Source organism: Rhincodon typus, chromosome 39 (genome assembly GCF_021869965.1).
Source record: "Rhincodon typus isolate 14 chromosome 39, sRhiTyp1.1, whole genome shotgun sequence".
NCBI classification, from domain to species: domain Eukaryota; kingdom Metazoa; phylum Chordata; class Chondrichthyes; order Orectolobiformes; family Rhincodontidae; genus Rhincodon; species Rhincodon typus.
In genome coordinates this window covers 16,468,947-16,475,479 of record NC_063370.1, presented here as the reverse complement: position 1 = coordinate 16,475,479, position 6,533 = coordinate 16,468,947, and the positions used below count along the sequence as shown (strand labels likewise).

The 6,533-nt window shown below is 43.2% G+C and overlaps 1 protein-coding gene across 5 annotated transcripts in view; it reads left to right on the top strand.

Annotated features, from left to right (window-relative positions):
• Positions 1-6,533, top strand: part of capns1b (calpain, small subunit 1 b) — a 35,120-nt gene that overhangs the window by 3,147 nt on the left and 25,440 nt on the right. The window lies entirely within an intron of this gene.

Here is a 6,533-nt window from a genome sequence, read left to right as displayed (position 1 = left end):
TTTGCAGGATCTCATTGTTTGCAGGATCTCATTGTTTGCAGGATCTCATTGGCTGTAGAACACTTTTTAGTATCTTTTATTGTCTTACATATTCTATTCAAATGCAAATCATCCTTGTGGTCTATTCTTGGCATTTGCTCTTGAGACAGGGCATTGGTCTTCTCAAAGAAATCAATTTCCTACGATCAGGCAGTGTTAGCTGATCTCTGCTTGACACTAACCATTGTGTTACTGGCTCAGGGTCCCAGAGTATAGAGGGGCCATTCAGTAAAGGATCCTGCTTGCTATTCCCTGGCATCTGCTTCCTTTGGGAAGGAAACTCCCAATGGTTACCCTTGGAGAACAGCCATTTAAGCAGAGTACTGTAGGGTGCAGTCAGTGGATGTGGAGGATTTGAGGGTGGCAGATGTAGCCTCACTCCTTTGAAAGGAAGGAATTGCAGACTAATTTGTTCAGCATCAGTTGTCTGGAGAATGCTAGGGTCTAATACAAAGGATGTGATAACACGGCATTTGGGTAATGACAATGGGATTAGACAAAGTCAACATGGATTTATGAAAAGGAAATCATATTTGACAAACCTACTGGAGTTGTTTTGAGGATGTAACCGTCACAGAATTGTTACAGCACAGAAGGAAGCCATTTGGTCCAAAGTGCCTGCACCAGTTCTACTACCTAGTGCCAATCACCCACCTTTTCCCCCATATCCTTGAACATCAGATCTTTCTAAATAATCTTCCACTGCCCTCTGCTTCAATTGAACCTGCCTCCACCACATTTCCAAGCCCTAACCACATTCGGCAAAAGATTCTGACTTCACCCTTGCTTTGTTTGCGTGTAAACTAGTAGAATAGATAAGGGAGAACCTGTAGATGTGGTGTGTTTGGATTTTCAGAAGGCTTTTGACGAGGGCAGCATAGTGGCTCAGTGGTTAGTGCTGCTCTGTCACAGTACCAGGGACCCGGGCTTGATTCCAGCTTTGGGTGACTGTCTGTGTGGAGTTGTACGTTTATGTACTGTCTGCAGGGGTTTCTGCCAGGTGCTTTAGTTTCATCCTACAGTCCACAGATGTGCACTTTAGGTGGATTGGCCATGTTAAATTGCCCATTGAATCCAGGGGTGTGCAGGCTAAGTGGATTAGCCATGGGAAATATAGGGTCATGTGGATAGGGTAGGGGGCTGGATCTGGCTGGGCTGCTCTTCGGAGTTGTAGTGCTGACTCCATGGGCTGAATGACCCATTTCCATGCTGTAGTGATTCTGTGATTAAAGTCTTGCACAAGAACTTATCATACAAAATCAAAGTACTTGGGTTTGGTGGTAATATACCGGCATGGATTGAGAATTAGTTATTAAACAGAAAACATAGGAATAAATGGGTCGTTTTCAGGTGGAAGGCAGTGATAATTGGGGAATAGCAAGGATCAGTGCCTAGGTCCCAGCTGCACTCAATGATGAGTGATTTGGATGGGAAAATCAAATATATTTCCAAGTTTGTTGGTGAGGCAAAAAGGATGGAATTGAGAGAGATGAGGATGTCGAGGGTTCAAGGCACTTTAGACAAGTTGATTTGAATGGATAGATACTTGGCAGATGCAGTGTAATATGGGAAATGTGAAGTTATCCACCTCTAAAACATAACAGAATGGCACAGCATTATTTAAACTGATAGATTATGCATCAATATTTCCCAAATAGACCTAGATGCCCTTGTACATCAGTTACTCAAAGTGAGCATGTTGGTGCAGCAAGCAGTTAGGAAGGCAGATAGGACTTTGACCTTCATTGCAAGAGGATTCAAGTACGGGAGTAAGACATCTTACTGTAGCTTTACAGGGTTTGGTGAGACCACATCTGGAGAACTGTGTGCTATTTTGGTCTCCTTGTGCAAGAGAGGACATACTAGACTTGGAGAATGTACGGTGAAGGTTCACCAGACTGATTCCTGGGTTTACAGGATTGTCTTGTGAGGAGAGATTGGTTTGATGGAGCTTGTGTTCCCCAGTGTTTAGAAGAATGAGGAGGGATTTCATTGAGATGTATAAAATTCTGACAGGGCTGCACAGATTGGATGCAGGGGCCTCTGTCAGGAGTGTTTAGCGCAATAGGTCACAGTCTTAGGATACTAGATAGGCCTTTAGGACAGATGAGAAATGTCTTTAATTGGGGGATAATGAAACTGTGAAATTCTCTAGGCTCTGGACGTCTTCAGAAAGAAATTGAGTTCTAGGACTTCAAGGTGTTGAGAGGTATGGGAAGAACATGGGAGTATGGCTTTCAGATAGAAAATCTGTCGTGATCATATTGAACTATGGGCCAGGCTCGATGGGCTCGATGGGCCCAATGGCCTACTATTCTATATTTCTGTGAATTCTCTGGGATTAAAAAAGTGCAGAAGTTGGCAAGAAAGTTGTCATCAAGTACAGTATGCAGCCTGAGAATATCTGGCAATATTTCATTTTTTTAATTAACCTATTTTTCTAATAAACCTGAGTAGAGATGTTATTACACACCTCTGGAGCAGGTGGGACTTGAACCTGGGCCTTTCTAGTCCAGGGGCAGGGACACTACCACTGCACCAGGAGAACCCCCACCCCCATCCTGTGTCAACATTTCAAAGATGGGCGTGCACTTATGAGTAACTAGGCCTCTTGCATTTTGGTATCGGCGGGTGTGGATTTTTACAGGGTTGGTTGTTCTGAATTTTTTTTCTTGTAATGAGCTGCTGAGCCCTCCCCTCAGGTTAGTTACACAATAACTCAGTGGAGAACAAGTCCTGACAGCTTTTCCATCAGCTTTTTGACATTGTACCAGTCAAACTGTTGTTGTCCGCAGTTGACAGCATGGTAGGGCACAGCAATGGCAAATGGAATTCAACCTGAAAAAAAGTGAAGGGATGCACTTGTGGAGGGCTAACAAGGTGAGAGATGACATTTGGAATGGTTGGATCCTGGAGTTACTGAACATCAGAGGGACCTTGTGAGTTTCCATAGATCCCTGAAGGTAGCAGGGCATGTAGATTAGATGATTAAGAAATCATACAGGGTACTTGCCTTTGGTAGCCAAGGCGCACAATCCAAGAGCAGGAATTGTATAAATGGTGGTTAGGTCGTGGCTGGAATGCTGCATGCAGTCCTGGTCACAACACTATAGGAAGGATGAGGTTGCATGAGAAAGGATGCAGAGGAGATTCACCAGGACATTACCTGGGCTGGAGGTTCTGTGCTATATGGAAAGATTGGGATTGTTTTCTTGGGGCAGTGAAGGTTGAGAAGGGACCTGACAGAAGTAAAAGACTGACAGGCATGGATAGGGTGGATAGGAAGGCACTTTTCCATTACAAGGGTCAATAACCAAGGATCATAGATTTAAGGTAAGAGGCAGAAAGGCTGGCCAGAGTTTGGAGCTCACAGCCTGAAAAGGTGGTTGAGACAGAAGTTCTTGGAACATTTAAATAGTATTTATTCAGTTACACTGTCATAGCCTCCAGGGCTACAGGCCAAGAGATGGAAACTGGGATTAGTATAGTTGGATCTTTGACCAGTGTAGACGTGGCCGAATGGCCTCATCCTGTAAATGTCTGACTCTGTGAATGAGGCAAATACTCCACTGTTTTGTAAAACTAGATCTTTAGCAGTGTGATGCATATATATCCTTTCGACTGACCACAGCTTCATTTGTATAACCAGGATAGCTTTATGCAAATTTAGAACTGGAAGTTTTGCATTTGTAATAAAACACAACCTCGCATTTGGAATAAGTGACTGATAACTAATTTATCTAATATTGCAGCTTGTCAGTCAGTACAAGCTTCATTCTGAGGGCGGGAGGGTGGAAGAATGAACATAAATCTGCTCGAGTGAGTTTACAGATTACCATTAGTGTTTAAATCCTGTGATTTGTATGTCACAAGTAGTACATCGCAAGATCGAACAACCTGCAAGATGGTAGTGGTCTAATAATCCTTTTTGGTGATGTTGGTTGAGGGACTGGCAAGGTGCCATGGTATCTTTCTGGAAGAAAAGATGGAAGCCTAGCTTTTGGTGTATCATTCAATAATATTGTTCAGATGAGGCTCTTTGGTCTATCAAATCTATGACCGCTTAAAAAAAACCCAATCTGCAATGGTTCCAATTTCCAGCATTAGGCCTGTAGCCTTGAATATTATAACACTTCAATTATCCATCCAAGTACCTTCTTTTGTAAAGGTGGTGAGGTTACCCATCTCAATTACCCTCCCAAGCAATGTATTCCAGACCCCAATCACCCTCTTGAGAATGAGGGGTTGGGGGATGGGGGGGGAGCGTGGGGTAGTAATTTCCTCAATTCCTTCTAACAGCTATGCCTTTCAGGAGTTTGGATGTCATGTTGTAGCTGTACAGGACATTGGTAAGGACACTTCTGGAATACTGTGTTCAGATTCTGATCTCCCTGCTGCAGGAATGATGTTGCCAAACTTGAAAGGGTTCAGAAAAGATTTACAAGGATGTTGCTGAGATTAGAGGGTTTGAGCTACAGGGAGAGGCTGAATAGGCTGGGGCTATTTTCCCTGGAGCATTGGATGCTGAGGTTTATAAAATTGAGGGGCATGGATAGGGCGAATAGCCAAGGTCTTTTTACCAGGGAAGGGGAGTCCAAAACTAGAGGGCGTAGATTTAATGTGAGCGGGGAAAGATTTAAAAGGGACCTAAAGGACAACTTTTTCACGCAGAGGGTGATTCATGTATGAATGAGCTGCCAGAGGACGTTAGTGGAGGCTGGTGCAATTAAAACATTTTAAAAGACATCTAGCTGGCAAATGGGGCTAGATTAATTTGTGATATCTGGTCACATGGATGAGTTGGACCAAAGGACCTGTTTTTCCTTGCTGTACATCTGACTCCATAGAAGTTTACCCTCTATGTACTAGGGTTTTTGAAGTGTGATTTGAACCATTGACCCCTCCTGTAGTCTACCTTCCTATTAAAAGCTGTTGGAATACCACTGTCACCTCACATTGAGCTGTGCAGTTTAGTCAGTCAGACACTAGTGGTTTCAGGTACATTCTAGAGAGCTGGACAGACATTTGGTGGCGGGTAATGTTCCATTGCTGAACTGAGAAAGTGAGCAAATCATTTTCTGAGGTACTTTTTTCCCCTGTACTTTGTCCTCATCCAGGAGATTTAAGTTGTCGGGTTTCTTCAGAATGGGTTCTAGTAGTTTTGGAATTTTAAGTTTGATCAGTTGAGAATCTCTGAATTGAAAAGTTGGTTAAATTACAATTGCAGCAGAAGAGCAGCACCTCATTTTCCACTCGGGGACACTGCAGCCTTTGGGGACTCTCTATTGGAGATGACTAATTATAGGGCCTGAGCACCTTCTCCCATGTGCTTACCACAACCCCGCACACCAGGCCTTATCAGCACATGGGCCACTACCATGCACAACCCATTGTCAGTTACTAATGGTCCCCATTAGCAGTTATTGATTTCCCCATGCTGACCTTTACCCATTCCTTTGTCTGACCATCTGTTCGCGCTCTCTCGCTCACTTTCTGGCTCCACTTATTGTTTATTCCTCTCCACACCCGTAGCCCCAACAGCACAACCCCACCTTCAGCATATATACTATCCTTTTCCTGGCAACAACCAATTCTGAAGAAGGGTCGTTGGACCCAAAATGTTAAATCTGCTTTCTCTCCACTGATGCTGCCAGACCTTCTGTATATTCCCAGCAATTTCTGTTTTTGTTTCTGATTTCCACCATTCGCAGTTCTTTAACAACACAGTGTGGAGCTGGAGGAACACAGCAGGCCAGGCAGCTTCAGAGGAGCAGGAAAGTTGACGTTTTGGGTCGGGACCCTTCTTTTCTGATTCCAGCATCTGCAGTTCTTGCTATCTCATTTGCAGATCTTTGCTTTTTTTAAATTATAATCTCCTGTTTCACCCCTTTTTCTTTCCCTCACAACCTCTTCCTCCTCACCAGCGTTGCTTAAGGTGGTCCAGACAAGCTGTAAACACATTGGGCAGTTGTACTAGTGGGTTTAACTCATGTTCAGAGAAAAATAATCACCTTATCTCCTGTCCTGCTACCTTTTGCAAATAAAACTAACGTTGTCTTAAGTATCATCTTTAGGTATTGTTGCATTCAGTTCTGAAGAAGGGTCACTGGACTCTAAATGTTGACTCTGCTTTCTCTCCACAGATGCTACCGAACCTGCTGAGTTTCTCCAGCTATTTCTGTTCTTGTCAGATTTCTGGCATCCACAGTTCTGTTTCTTTTATTTTGTTTCATTGATGTACAGAATGGTTAGATGAGGGGTTGGTGAGGCATCTATCCTGGATGTGTCTAATTGTTGTCCTACGTATATAGATGTCTACAGTTCAGATTAATAGATTTTTTTTAAAAAACATGAGAGGAATTAGTCTCAGTAATTGCTTGACAAAAATAATTTGTAATAGGATAATTTTGAAATGCACTTTAACTCCGAAACGTTAGTGTAGCAAATGTACTTGGGCAAGTCGAAGGGGTTTATAGCAGTGATTGTTGGAGGCT